This window comes from Podarcis bocagei (genome assembly GCF_964188305.1).
Source record: "Podarcis bocagei genome assembly, chromosome: 12".
NCBI lineage: Eukaryota > Metazoa > Chordata > Lepidosauria > Squamata > Lacertidae > Podarcis > Podarcis bocagei.
The window spans coordinates 51,327,317-51,342,660 of NC_138137.1; the positions used below are offsets into that span (position 1 = coordinate 51,327,317).

Sequence of the window (15,344 nt, forward strand, 5' to 3'; positions counted from 1 at the left end):
GTGTTTCGATGGCATGACAAGAGAGCTAAAAGAATGCTGCATTAAGCTGATAAGTCCTGTTTGAATAGTTGGGTGCACATTCCTGCATTTGCCCCCCCCCCAGGCCGATCTGGATAAAAAAGAGCACAACTGCCCAGTTCTGAGGAGTACCGCCATGCTGAAGGGTCCCCGTGGGTCAATAGTTTGAGTGTAGGCTAGAGAAAGCTTCCTCAGAGTTTTTCCTTTTCTAAACACTGGATCTGAAATGAACTATCCTGCCTGAGAGAAGGGGTGCTGAAATGGAAAAAGTGGATTGCTTGGATTTACAGACGGTTGAAAGTGTCGTTTGGGTGGCCTTCTTTCTTTTAGTCTTCCCCGCCATATTGTGGGATTGCATCGGTGTCCCTGAAAGTTGTGGGCGACTGATGGCTACATTCTGGCTCTTTGTGCATTGCGCTAAGTCCCGGTGTGGCGATCACACACAGGGCCCCCGGACGTTTGACGGTCTCTTGACCCTGTGCCACCACTGCGATTGCTTTTTCCGCTGCCACAGCCCATATCTCACGGGGACACACGGAGTCCAGTCAGTTGTTAACATAAACAAATAATCAAGTTTATTTTTAAATGCAGGAACAAGCTTATGGTTTCAGTTGATTTTTCTCTTGTCAGTTTCTTATTCTTAGTTCCTAACAACTCCAAACTGATTATTCCAACTATCTATCTGACTCCACCTAACAATTCCTCTCACTCTCTCACAATACAACTCTACCAACCCACTGCCTATTCCTCCCTCTTCCTTCTTCAACTCCCAAACCTCAACCCAACTCAACTGACTTTCAAAACCTCCCACTCTAACTTTTATTCCCCCCTTGCATTCTCACTGGCCAATCACATCACACTCATTTTAACCCTTTCCTTATGACCCATCCTAGGAGGCAAACGCCACACCCGGCTTGCCAGTGAAAGGAAGGGTGCTTTGTTGCAGGAGCTGAACCAAAAGTAGGAAATCACTATGCGCTTGATGTCTAAACGTTTTGGCTGCTTCAAGCCTTCCAGAGCCATCTGGAATGTGCGCCTTCATTCCCTTGATTTGGGCATCGTTCGGAGGAGGCAAGGGGGAGCCATGGAAGTCTAACAGGAGGCTGAGGTTGAGCTGAGCCTATAAGCCACCAGAGCTGATTACATTGGCGGAGCTTGCCTGCTTTGGCAGCGGCAAACCACTCTGTCCCCAGAGAAGCTCCAGCAGTTGCCACTTGGGCAGCTGCAGCCTTGCTACCAGCGGCAACTAACTTTGGCAAGGATGCCACCAGCTGTACAGCGGCTGCAGGGATTGGTGGAGCTGCTCAGGATCGCTGGCTTGTTCTGATTGGACTGCTGGTTTCGTTTGGGCTGCCGCCACCACTTGAAGGGCCCATCAGAACTGTTGGCCTTGCTAGATCTGCTGGTCTTGAGGTTGGGCAGGAGCAACAAGAGTGGCTTCTGCATCTCCTTCCTCTTGATCCTGGTTCTGGGGCAATTTCTAAGGCTGCCACCGCCGCCTGTGGACAACACTGGCCTGTCCCCCAAGGCGAGCCTCTGGTTCCCTTCCCTCGGACAAAGTCAAAGAGTAGTTTGGATTTGATATCCCGCTTTATCCCTACCCTAAGGAGTCCCAAAGCGGCTAACAATTTCCTTTCCCTTCCTCCCCCACAACAAACACTCTGTGAGGTGAGTGAGACTGGGAGACTTCAGAGAAGTGTGACTAGCCCAAGGTCACCCAGCAGCTGCATGTGGAGGAGCGGGGAATCGAACCCGGTTCACCAGATTACAAGTCCACTGCTCTTAACCACTACACCACACTGGCTCTCGCCAGTGCCACATGGTGCCACATGGCCCCAGCACTCCACAGGGGGCTCTTGCTGTGTGCTTGCCAGAAGGAAAGGGGTCGGAGTCACTCTTGCACTGCCAAGCTGGCGAGGGCATCTCTGTGCCCTGAGCTGATTGATCCTTGGGTCTTCTACTGACTCTTTGTATGGCTATGGGCAAGTAACAAACAACTGTTATGTTTCTGAGCAGATTTGAAAGTGCAGGAAAAAAAGAACATAGTCTGGGTCTTCTGGGACCGTATTGTATTGGTTTAGACTGCTGGTAGCGAGTGCGAGTGGAGTGCATGAATAAATGCTCCCCGGTGCTACGCATCTCTGCACATGGAAAGCTAGGGGAGAAGGTTAGACTAAAGGCCTCCTCCCTCAAATCTTATCTTTCCACCTTCAGAGAAATCCATGTTTTAAGCAGTAGGCACCATTGGGGAAGCAGTTTTACGGGAAAGCGATCCATGCTGTTATTGCTTCTAATATCTGTATGAAATATACTCAGAGTCGAGTGTGGATTTCATGCTCTTTATTCAGCTCAGAGTAGTGAGGAATGGAAGTTCCCCCGAAATGTCTGCTTTATATACATTATTTACACAATGGGCCCCACGTGATTGGCTAATTCTGGGATTCTCCTGTAGGCCAATCAGGTTGAGGATTCACTTCCACCCAGAGTTGGATTGGGTGGCTCCTGCGGACCAATCAGACTGCTGCATTCTGCATCCTGTTGTTCTAGGACCAATCAGACTGCTGCATTTTGGATCCTATTCAACTCAGTACATAACACTGTAGTTGGGGGAAAGCACACTTTATAATTTAGTATTTGAGTCCTGGAAACAGAGGCTCAGTTCCTGTGCTCTAGTTTCTGTTGTGGCAACGCCTGCTGTTAAGTGATGCTTGTGCCTCACGTTTCATGTTTGCCTGAAATCATACCTTTGTGAAAACAATCAAGGTTGCTCTGTTGGAAAGAGAGCTTGTTTTCAAGCCTGCTCTCCAGTCTGGAAACATCTGCTAATTTGGTGTTTGTCGTCTCCAAAATGTGCATATAGATTTGCATGAAGCCCAGGTCTCTTGCAATTAAGATGAAATATTGGCTTTTATAAAACTATATGCGTGCCTGCGCCTTGCTATCACATAGTATAACGTCAAGCATTAAAAAGTGAAACTGGTGTGTTTGATATTTTCCTAAATTCTCGTTCTTACTGTGTCTTTATCCTTAGATCTGTGTTCAGTCACTGGCGGTTCCTTTGTGAATGCATAGCAAAAAGAAAAAGTGAAAGGAGTGGTCTTTCTTCAGGCCTTTTCTTTGTTCTCTGTGGCAGCATCTGCTGAAATGGACTTAGGGCACAATTCACCATGAAGTACTCCTTAGCATGCCCGATGGAAATGAATGGGACTGGTACAGGAACACAACTGCTTTGATGTTGCGTTGCTCTTATTCATTTTAGGGGAGAATTCTCGGTCGATTGTATCCATAGAGGCTTTGCAAGTTTAAAAATGGTTGCTACAGCAGCGGGCAGTGGGGTGGACTTGCGCTGCTCACCCGATATACCTCTGGCTGAATCACTGCAGTGTACTGGGATGGAGCGGGGTATGGTAGTGAAGTCAGCATGGTGGGGGAGCCAGTCTTGCAGATGCCCCCCTCCTCATTCGGCTTTTCTGAAGTGACCTAGCCATAGAGGCCTGTGAGTGGTGCAGCCCCTTCTTCTTCTGTGTTAGCTGTATGCTTGATTCTTGCAGCTGAACTGAGATATCAATGTGCAGCCGTACCTCGGAAGTCGAACAGAATCCATTCTGGAAGTCTGTTCGACTTCCAAAACGTTCAGAAACTAAGGCACGGCTTCCGATTACTTGCGGGAAGCTCCAAGTACCAAAGCGTTCAGGATCTAAGGTGTGACGGTATACAGTGGTGCCTCGCAAGACGAAATTAATCCGTTCCGCGAGTCTCTTCGTCTTGCGGTTTTTTCGTCTTGCGAAGCACGGCTATTAGCGGCTTAGCGGCTATTAGTGGCTTAGCGGCTATTAACGGCTTAATCCGTTAATTAAGAAAAAGGAAACAAACTCGCAAGAACTCGCAAGACGTTTCGTCTTGCGAAGCAAGCCCATAGGGAAATTCGTCTTGCGGAATGACTCAAAAAACGGAAAACTCTTTCGTCTTGCGCGTTTTTTGTCTTGCGAGGCATTCGTCTTGCGGGGCACCACTGTATTATAACCCCAATTCTTAAGGGTTTTATTTACAGGGAGTTATTAAAATGCTTAGGGACGCGGGTGGCGCTGTGGGTTAAACCACAAAGCCTAGGACTTGCCGATCAGAAGGTCGGCGGTTCGAATCCCCGCCACGGGGTGAGCTCCCGTTGCTCAGTCCCTGCTCCTGCCAACCTAGCAGTTCGAAAGCACATCGAAGCGCAAGTAGATAAATAGGTACCACTCCGGTGGGAAGGTAAATGGCGTTTCTGTGCGCTGCTCTGGTTTGCCAGAAGCGGCTTAATCATGCTGGCCACATGACCTGGAAGTTGTACGCCGGTTCCTTCAGCCAATAAAGCGAGATGAGCGCCGCAACCCCAGAGTCAGTCACAACTGGTCAGGGGTCCCTTTACCTTTATTAAAATGCTTAATATTAATAATAATGATAATTATTAGTTATTAAATTTCTATGCGACTCTTCATCCGAGGAACATAGGGAAGTTTACCACACAGGCAATGACCATTTCACATGCATTTGATTGACTCCTGACTGCCAATGTGCACACCGTTTTTGACGCCGGAAGGGGGCGAATGGGGCGGGGGCAGATGGCCCGGTACGCAACCCCCGTGCAAATGGGGAGTTGCCTGTATGAAAATGCAAAAAATGCATAGCAAAGCAACAAACAAAAACAATAAACACGCACCTCCAGTATAAAAGGCCATAGATTGTTTAATTACCAAAAGCCTGGGAGACGAGGAATGGTTTTGTCTGGCACATCATGCTATGTATCAAAGGTACCAGGTGAGTCTCCCTAGGGAGAGCATTCAGCAAGTGGAGAACCACCACAGAAATGGCCTTTTCTTGTGTTGCCACCCTCCGGACTTCTCACGGAGGAGGCACACAAAGAAGGACCTCATATGATGACTGCAGGGTCTGTGTTGGTTCATACAGGGAGAGACAGTCTTTGAGGTATTGCGGTCCTCAGCCGTTTAAGGCTTTATAGGTCAAAACCAGCACTTTGACCTGGGCCCGGAAACAAATTGGCAGATAGTTCTGCCGGGAGAGCAACTGGGCTGCCGAATTCTGCACTAGCTGAATTTTCCGAGCCATCTTCAGAGGCAGCCCTATGTATGACATGTTGCAGTAATCAAACCTAGAGGTTAGCAGAGCCTGGACGACAGAAGTTAGGTTATCCCTGCCCTGAGAGGGGGCAGCTAGGGCACCAGGCAAAGCTGATGGAAGGCACTCTGCAACACCAAGACTGCCTGAGCCTCGAGCAGAAATAGTTAATCTCTGGTGCTGAAGAAGCATTCCTTCTATTTCTGGTGCTCCGGTATCAGTGCCATTTCTAATGTAGCCAAAATGGCACCCCCTATGCAGGCGAGGAAGCCATTAGCAGATCTGGGGGTAGTCCTGAAGTTTGAAGAAGTAAAAACAAAAATATTTAGGAGTTTTGTTGCAGGTAATAATAATAATAATAATAATAATAATAATAATAATAATAATTTTATTGCTTATACCCTGCTCATCTGGTTGGGTTTCCCCAGCCACTCTGGGCGGTTTACAGCATATACAAAAACTGCTGCATAATGATATATACATTGCAGGGTGACAGACAAGGGTTGCTGTATCTTTCTTCCAAGCAGACATGTGCAGCTTTAAAATCTAAATATTATTACTCATTGCTATAGGAATAGAATCCAAAAAACACTGCACACAGTTTCTCACAAGCTCACCTAAAAAAACCCTGATTTTGTTCTCTCTCTCCAGGAGAGGGCAGTCGATCCCACCTCATGGCAGTTTTATCTTAACAATTAGATTAATTTTATCTGGCTCAGCCTTGCCTTATAGTACAAAGACTCCTGTTGGACTATGTGACAAAAGTTTAGTTCAGGTTTCCTGGCATGATATAGAACTTACAGGTCTTTTTCAGTTACTGTTTTCTTCTGTATGTGTTTTAATCAAATTTCAAGGAAAATCCTCTAGGAACGCCCTGTATCCTGTTAAAGGTTGTTGACTTAAGGGGAGGGAAGCAAAGAAAGAATAAAAGAAAAAGAAAAAAAATAAGAAAGACAAAGAAAGAAAAAAAGCAAACACAGCCCTTTTTAATTTATACACTCTGTGGTGGTAAAGGGAACAATTTGTATTTCATTCCCCCCAACTTCCCATTTTCCCCACATAAACTAATTGCCCCCCCCTGCCTCCCGTTTTGCAAAATGAGTGTCTCAGTTTTGCAATTAGGCAACCTGGTATCTATATATGGCCTGTGGCCCTGTGTCTTCTCTGTGCTTGAGTTTTTCAAAAGTTCTCGCAGCTCAATCCATTGTGGGAGCTCACTTTTTTTAAAAAAAACAAAAAACCCTCACCCAGGCAACCCAGTATCTATGCTGAGAAAATTTTGCACCCTGAATATCTTATGCAAATATGTCGTCTTTTGCTTGTTCAGCATAATTTATTCTATTTGTCCCGACAAAGAGTCGTGGAGCTTTTACATCCACGTCACAGGAGACCCACCTCTTGACTGCGATTTTGCTCAGCCTACCTCTCAGTTTCCGTGAGATGCTGCCCACATATTTCCAGGCTTATCTCGGAAGTTATAAGGCCCAGAGAATTGCTTTATTGTTGTTGTTTTTGGGGAAAAAGAAAGAAAAGAAAGCTGAGATTTCCAAGAGCCTTCGCTGTCTACCAGACACCAAAATGGATGATTGCGCAATGCGGGCAAAGCCCATGTGAAAGCTGTGCATGGTGAGATCAGCCCTGTGGCTTCATTTCGCGTGACAGTACAGTAGTGGCAATGGACCCAAGGATACAGAAGCTTGGCCTTTGGACCAGAAATATGTGGAGCCCAAGAATGGCTCAGCAGCTAACACATATGCCTATTGAATTTGGTCCTTAACCTAACTCTGAAGGTAACTAGGATTTGAAGGTTGGCATCACCACCACCATCTTGTTTCTGGCTCTGGGAGCCTTGATTGGAGGGCTCTGGCAGACATATCCACCTCAGTGCCTTGCACTCTGTGCCACTCTGGCAGTGTACCGGAAGAGGGAGCTGTTGGCTTGGTGAACATTGCACTTGTGCGCCACCAGTGTAGGTGGCCAGAAGGAGGTACTGCAGTTTGCAAAGGCAGAGTAATGAGTCTCTGCAAAACTGAGTAATGAGTCTCTGCAAAACTGCTGACAGACTAAACCAGCTGCTTCTAGGTAGGCTTCTCGCCTGCCTGCCTGCTTGCCCATCCACATAGTGCCTCTCTTGCTTTGCCTTCCCAAGGCTGATGTCTTGGTGATCGGCCCTCTGCCGTGACTGTGCTTCGAGTCAAGAGCCTTGACAGTTGGAAACTTCATTACCTTTCCACTGTCCATGAGGAAAAAAATGTCTCTGTAATTCAAAAAAGGGACGCGGGTGGTGCTGTGGGTTAAACCACAGAGCCTAGGGCTTGCTGATCAGAAGGTCGGCAGTTCGAATCCCCGTGATGGGGTGAGCTCCCATTGCTCTGTCCCTGCTCCTGCCCACCTAGCAGTTCGAAAGCACGTCAAAGTGCAAGTAGATAAATAGGTACCGCTCTGGCGGGAAGGTAAACGGCGTTTCCGTGCGTTGCTCTGGTTCGCCAGAGGCGGCTTAGTCATGCTGGCCACATGACCCGGAAGCTGTACGCCGGCTCCCTCAGCCAATAAAGTGAGATGAGCGCGGCAACCCCAGAGTCGGCCACGACTGGACCTAATGGTCAGGGGTCCCTTTACCTTTACCTAATTCAAAAAAGCCTGCAAACTCTTGCTGTGTCAACAGAAGCTGCTTCAACAGTGGATAACATCTCGGTCTCTTTTGCGTTCTTATTCTCTGGAACCAACGCAACAGTGACTTCTTATCTCGTTTCATGGAACCAACATTTGAACAACACCCTGAAGTGTAAGCAATCGGGGCTGCTAGATTAGTTGTCAGGGGGCTCTTGACATTTGAGAGGCATCAAGCCATAGATAATGATTCTGCTTTATCACTCTTTAGGGCTGTTGATTTGGCAGCGCTTCAAAACTCACAACTGATAGCAATGGCAATCATAGTGGCTTCCAGTGCAAGATTTGATAGGGACTTCTTTGTAAAACTACCGCCCGGCAGTTCTCTAAATGAATTTTCTTACTATCGAGAATCATCTTCCTTTCCCTTTTCCCTTTTTAGTTTCCATAAGTACACAGATCCCTCATCCAGGACAGGAGATTCTGTGTGGCTACCAAACTGAAATCTTTCTGCAGTTTTTCTCCCAGGACCACCACGTTTCCCTTTGCTTTCAGGAGAGAGAGAGAATCTCTGGGCATATTCTCATGCTCATATTCTCATGCCAAACACTTTTCTATGCTGCCAGGTTTATGCAGGCACTTAAGAAAACATATTTCCATAATAGGGAGCCAGGGGAGCCTGAACCAGGTAAAAAGCTAGTACCTTAGTTCCCTGGTGGTGACATCCATTTGTATGTCTGTGAAATTAGGATTATTTTTTTTGCCTCAATGTACATTGAGGACGCGGGTGGCGCTGTGGGTTAAACCACAGAGCCTAGGACTCGCCAATCAGAAGGTTGGCGGTTTGAATCCCCGCGACGGGGTGAGCTCCCGTTGCTCAGTCCCTACTCCTGCCAACCTAGCAGTTCAAAAGCACGTCAAAGTGCAAGTAGATAAATAGGAAACGCTCCAGTGGGAAGGTAAACAGCATTTCCGTGCGCTGCTCTTGTTCGCCAGAAGCGGCTTAGTCATGCTGGCCACATGACCTGGAAGCTGTACGCCGGCTCCCTCGGCCAATAAAGCGAGATGAGCGCTGCAACCCCAGAGTCGGTCACGACTGGACCTAATGGTCAGGGGTCCCTTTACCTTTTTACATCGAGTTTCATTTGCCATTTTACCGTACATTCACTGAGTTTGGAGAAATCCTTTCAGAGCTCCACGCAATCCCTTTTTGTTCCAGTCACTCTGAACAATGTGGTATCATCAGCAACTGTGGTAACCTTATTACACACCCCAACCCTAAATCATTGTGAACACATTGAAAAGCACAAGTCCCCAAACCAACCCTTGGAAGGTCTCTACTTACTACATCTGTACTTCCCCCCCCCCACAACTGTACTTTTATTCCTACTCTTGGCTTCCAGTTTCCTAACCAGTTCGACTGGATCACCTCTAGCTAGATGCTTTCTGACACTCTCAAAGAACTCTGAAAAGGTTAGTGAGATAGTACTTAACCTTGCAGAAGCCATGCTGATCATGCTTCAGCAAAATTTGTACTTCTATATGCTAGGTACTCCTGGGTTTAATAATGCTTTCCACCAGTTTTCCCCCAAGAGACATAATTTTCTGGATTCCCTCTGTATTCCTTAAAAAAAAGAGGTGTTACATTGGCCACTTTCTAGTCCTTGGATGTGGGGGCTGATTTTAGGGACAAGTTACATATTTATGTTAGAATACCAGCAATTTCACTTTTGAATTCTTTAAGAGTTCTGGGTGGGGTGGGGGTGGGCAGGTTTTCCACTTCTGATCTAGACCATGATTTCCACACAACCTTAAACAGATGCACTGCTACTTGTTAAATGCAAATAACTATTGAGCAGTTCATTCTGGGGCACAGTGGTGTTTCAAGATGTCGTAGCTTGGTAAAATATTTGTGGGGCACACTGCGGCCTACAGTGAGGGTTCTTTTTCAGACTTTTTGGAGCTTGGGGGCTGTGTGTGTCTCAAATGAGTGCATTTTAATGGCATTTTGAAAATGTTAGGTTTATCCACCTCCTTCCCATCTGGAAGGATAAATATATTGTAGACCTAATGTAGTTGGGATGGTGTTGGCGTTGTATTGTGCACATATTCAGATTGCAAGATTGCTACGCTGTTGTTTTGATGTTTGACATCTTGCTCCTGCTACCATCTTAGTCTGGCCCTTAACTCTGGAACAACGGTTCCTTCGGTCAAATCCACAGGCCTCCAGAGAGGTAACATGCTGCTAATAAAATGCCGTGTTTGAATTCGCAGCCTTTAAAACTTGGATCTGATAATGTAAGTGTATTGGGGACTTTAAAAATCCTGCCATTGTCTATGGTGTGCCAACAGGTTTACGAACAGAGGCTCACTACATGCCCCATGAAATTGCTCCATAAATATAGGCCGGCAATATCCTCTAACTCATGGTAGGCAAACTAAGGCCCAGGGCCCGGATCCGGCCCAATCGCCTTCTAAATCCGGCCCGCGGATGGTCCGGGAATCAGCGTGTTTTTACATGAGTAGAATGTGTCCTTTTATTTAAAATGCATCTCTGGGTTATTTGTGGGGCATAGGAATTAATTCCATTCCCCCCCAATATAGTCCAGCCCCCCCACAAGGTCTGAGGGACAGTGGACCAGCCCCCTGCTGAAATAGTTTGCTGACCCCTGTTTTAACTGAGCAACGCCTCTCAGTGAAAGACGGAGCAAACTTGCATTTTGGCAGAATGGAATGTCAACCAGCGCTCTCAGTAATGCTGGATCCCTAATGCCTCTTTTCTAAATCCCACTTTCTCTTCCTAACATGAGTCCAGTTCTCACTGTTGTGTGTCTGGGCAGTGCTGCACCAGACTGCAGTGAGAGCGGCCTTTAATGCTTGAACACAGTGACAGAAAAGAAGCATTCATTCCGGGGAGAAAGCCAGGCTGGAACCCTTACATAGGCGCCGACTCCATGGGGCTTGAGGGGGCCCGAGCCCCCTCAAAAATTCGTTTGGGGGGGCTCAGCCCCCCCAATAATCTCGGGCGGCGGTGGGCGCGTCCGCGGCTTTTATAGGGCGCCCGGCGCGCACCAGCTCGATAACGGGCACCGGTGCAGCGGGGGGCGCCGGGCCGGGGGAGGGGGGCGGCCGGCCTGTCTCCTTGGCAACCCCATTGAGCAGCGCCGGCTCCCCCGGGAGGGCCATCCCCCCGCGCCGCCGATCGCCAACACCGCCGACGCTGTGGCAGCCCGAGCCGGAGCCCGAGCCCGACCCGGAGCCTGAGCCCGAGCCTGAGCCCGAGCCCAAGCCCGTCAGTCAGGAAGGAAGGAAGGAAGGAAGGAAGGAAGGAGAAATGGGGAGGGAGACGAGGGAGGAAAATTGCGCGCAGGGTGAAGAAAGGAGAAGGGCGAACGAGACGAGCTTCCAACCCAAAAAAGGGCTGGAAGACTGGGAGGATGCAGGATCGGGAAAGAAAGCGACGCCTTCCCCGCCCGCGACGTCGCCCGCTTGTCATTGGCAGCGCAGCGGGCGCCCAGAGGGGCTGGGCACCGGCGCAGGGCCGCTCCGCAGCCGCGGAGGACAGCTGCGCGGCTAGCAAGGTGTGCCGCGTAGAGCGCGGCCCTTGTGTGGCCCGGTGGCCAGGCAAGCTTGGGCGGGGACCCCCATGCGAATCTAAGACGGGAGAAGAGGGCAGAGCAAAGGGGGTCCCTTCCCCAACCTCCGGCTCTGAGACTTCCCTGCGCCCCAGAAAAGCGAAAGGATTTTCTCTCTTTTTTATATATATAAATATTTTATTAAGTTTTCAAATACAAAGTTAGAAACATACACTGAAGAAAAAAGTAAAAGAACAAGAAAAAGAAAAAAAGAAAAAGAAGAAAAGAAAACCAACCATTCAACACATTTTTTATATAACTAACTGGACTTCCTCGCATCTCCCTTACCCTGCATTCTTTATAATAAAGATATCAGCAAATTATTACCTTGTTTCGTACCTTATTTTGTACTTTTCAAATACTATACCTCTAAATTTAACATACTTTTCATCAGTTACTTATATCTTAAATTAAACATAGTATTACCTTAGATTTTGACCTTTTCTTACTTAAAATATAATTTCCTGTTTCCCAAATCTAATTGCTGAAGCTATAGTTTCCGAATCGTGTAAATTTTTAACATCCATACAACTTATATTGTTTTTGTAAATAGTCCTTAATTTTTTTCCAGTCCTCTTCCGTTGTTTCTTCTCCCAAATCTCGGATTCTGCCAGTCATTTCAGCCAGTTCCATGTAGTCCATCAATTGCGTCTGCCACTCTTCCAGTGTGGGCAAATCTTGTGTCTTCCAATATTTTGCGATAAGTATTCTTGCTGCTGTAGTTGCATACATAAAGAAAGTTCTATCCTTCTTTAACACTTTCTGGCCAACAATGCCCAAGAGGAAGGCCTCTGGTTTCTTGGGAAAGGTATACTTAAATACCTTTTTTAACTCATTATAGATCATTTCCCAGAAGGTCTTCACTTTTGGACAAGTCCACCAGAGGTGAAAGAATGTCCCTTCAGCCTCCTTACATTTCCAACATTTATTATCAGACAGGTGATATATTTTTGCAAGCTTGACTGGGGTCATGTACCACCTATAAATCATTTTCATAATATTTTCCTTCAAGGCATTACATGCCGTGAATTTCATTCCGGTGGTCCATAACCTTTCCCAGTCCTCAAACATGATGTTATACCCAATATCCTGAGCCCATTTTATCATGGCTGATTTGACTGTCTCATCCTGAGTGATTTTCTCTTCAACCTGCCCTCCATCCTCTTGCAGAAAACTCTTTGCCTGCCCTGCTCGTATCTCATTTTTGCTTTTTAATTCCACACACGCACCCTTCGGACTTCGTGGCAATCGGGCGCGCGGGTGCGTTTCCTAAGAGAGTGAGGACCCCCGCCTCCTCCCCACCTGCTCCCTCGCCAGCCAGCCAGCCGCGCGCCCTAGCCGGAGAGCCCCGGCCGTCCCCGTCGCGCAATCGGCTGGATCTCCCTTCAGCAGGCCGTGCTCACAACTCGGCCCAGGGACCCCCAGCAGCGGATCTCCGGCTCAGCTGAAGAATCCGGCAACAAGCTCCCTCCTCCCCAATCGCTCCGCCGAAATACGCTCCAAAACCCCCCAGATAGGCCGCCGGCCGCCAAGTCTAGTGGCGCCCTGAGCGAGGGTCTCTCCCCAACACCGCCACCTCGAACTGCGTTCTCCCGGCTACCCGAGCGAACCAGCGGCAGGACCCTGGTATGGGCCCCCCCAATATTTTTTATAAGTCGGCGCCCCTGAACCCTTATAATGAGGGAATGATCTGTAGACCACATGAGACCCTTGTTTGCAGTGCAAAGGGCTGTATCCCAGCAGTGGAGTCTCTGCTTTGCATGCAGAAGTTCTCAGGTTTTATCTCTGCCATCAGCAGATAGGGCCAAGAACGAGCATTTCCCAAAAGCATTGCAGTGCTTTTCAAAGTGGTTACTGCTTTGTGGTACCAAGGTTAAGCTCTATAGAGCCGGTGCTTTGGCATTCATTTTGTTCTAATGGCATTTTGTAACATATAATTTTAGACATGTTTTTAGTCCATTGTTAGCCGTCCCCGGAACTTTCAGAACAGGGGAGGCTATTTAAATAAATAAATAGCTTCAGTACGCTGTATTGACCCAGTGCAAAGTGCTGCCTCGGTGGCATCTTTATCACCGGCAAGGTTAAATGAGATTTGCGCAGTCCACGTGAACAGTCTCCTGGGCAAGCTCAGTTGAAATGAACGGGCTATTCCCACCCTGTCTTATGCACACAACCTTGATGGCAGAAAGTGAGGAGGAATTAAAGAACCTTTCAATGAGGGTGAAAGAGGAGAGCGCAAAATATGGTCTGAAGCTCAACATCAAAAAAACTAAGATCATGGACACTGGGCCCATCACCTCCTGGCAAATAGAAGGGGAAGGAATGGAGGCAGTGAGAGATTTTACTTTCTTGGGCTCCATGATCACTGCAGATGGTGACAGCAGTCACAAAATTTAAAAACGACTGCTTCTTGGGGAAAAAAGCAATGACAAACCTAGACAGCATCTTAAAAAGCAGAGACATCACCTTGCCAACAAAGGTCCGTGTAGTTAAAGCTATGGTTTTCCCAGTAGTGATGTATGGAAGTGAGAGCTGACCATAAAGAAGGCTGATCGCTGAAGAATTGATGCTTTTGAATTATGGTGCTGGAGCAGACTCTTGAGAGTCCCATGGACTGCAAGAAGATCAAACCTATCCATTCTGAAGGAAATCAGCCCTGACTGCTCACTGGAAGGACAGATCATGAAGCTGAGGCTCCAATACTTTGGCCACCTCATGAGAAGAGAAGACTCCCTGGAAAAGACCCTGATGTTGGGAAAGATGGAGGGCACAAGGAGAAGGGGACGACAGAGGATGAGATGGTTGGACAGTCTTCTCAAAGCTACCAGCATGGTTTGACCAAACTGCGGGAGGCAGTGGAAGACAGGAGTGCCTGGCGTGCTCTGGTCCATGGGGTCACGAAGAGTCGCACACGACTAAACGACTAAACAACAAAGATGTGTTGCCAGATTCGGTGTTTTCCCAGGGAAACCCCCCACCCCCGGTCTTGCTTGCATGGCAAACTGCACTTGCTGGAATTCTGTCTTCTGAACATCTATTAAAGGTGTAGGAGCCCTGATCCTCCTTTGCATCTGATCACCCAAATTAGATCTAGTCTGATCCTCTGGAGCAGCAGAAAATGATTCTGCCTTTTACAGCCCACGTGAAAATCTTTTGCGGAGCTGCCTCTTTTGCAGCCTGTGCTGCGGATTCTGGCCCCAGATTCACATTTTTAAGAGCTGTGCTTAAATGTGAGCAACAACCTGTCAAAACCCTTTTCTGTCACCTTTTGTTGTGTTCACTGCTGAAGAGTTATGGCTACCTGTGTCGTAACTAATGTTGTTCCTCCTTGGATGAGGTGAAGAGCTCTGCAAGGAGGCCACTCTGTAATTGCATACAGATTAAATCGATGGCTTTTTCTTTTTCTTTTTGCCCAGAGGGACTTGCAGTTCTCAAAGACAATCAATGCTGAGATGTTGCCCTGGTTGCCAGCTTCCCTCTTGCCATTCTTTGCTCCGAGTTCTCATTGTGTTCCTTAAGCTTGACACCAGCTATCATGTCTGACGCCTGCTGTTGTGTTGAAAACAGACAAAAAGGAAAGTAGTACACAGGTGGAAATTTACATTTTTTTATATATTAAAAAATCCTATTCAAATTGTTCGTGGCCTTGAGTTTGTTCTGTATTTTAAAAAGGAAGAAAAGAAATGCAGAATACAGTATAACTCTTCAGAATACACACACAGAGACAAGTGCACAAGCCATCTCTTGGCAGAATGAGCAGGTTTTAAAAAAGAACAACATGACAGTGGTCGTTGAGTGTGGCAATAACCCCACTCTTCGCACAGTGCAGGCAGAAATTATGTGCTCCCCAGTCTCGGTGCCATGAGACTCCAGGGATGCTCAGTAGAGACTGTGGTGTCTAGGATACGACACATACAGTGGTACCTCGGGTTAAGAACTTAATTCGTTTCGGAGGTCCGTTCTTAA

The 15,344-nt window shown here is 47.5% G+C and overlaps 1 protein-coding gene across 8 annotated transcripts in view; it reads left to right on the forward strand.

Annotated features, from left to right (window-relative positions):
* Positions 1 to 15,344, forward strand: part of XYLB (xylulokinase) — a 117,263-nt gene that overhangs the window by 35,529 nt on the left and 66,390 nt on the right. The gene's annotated exons all lie outside the window — the stretch shown is intronic.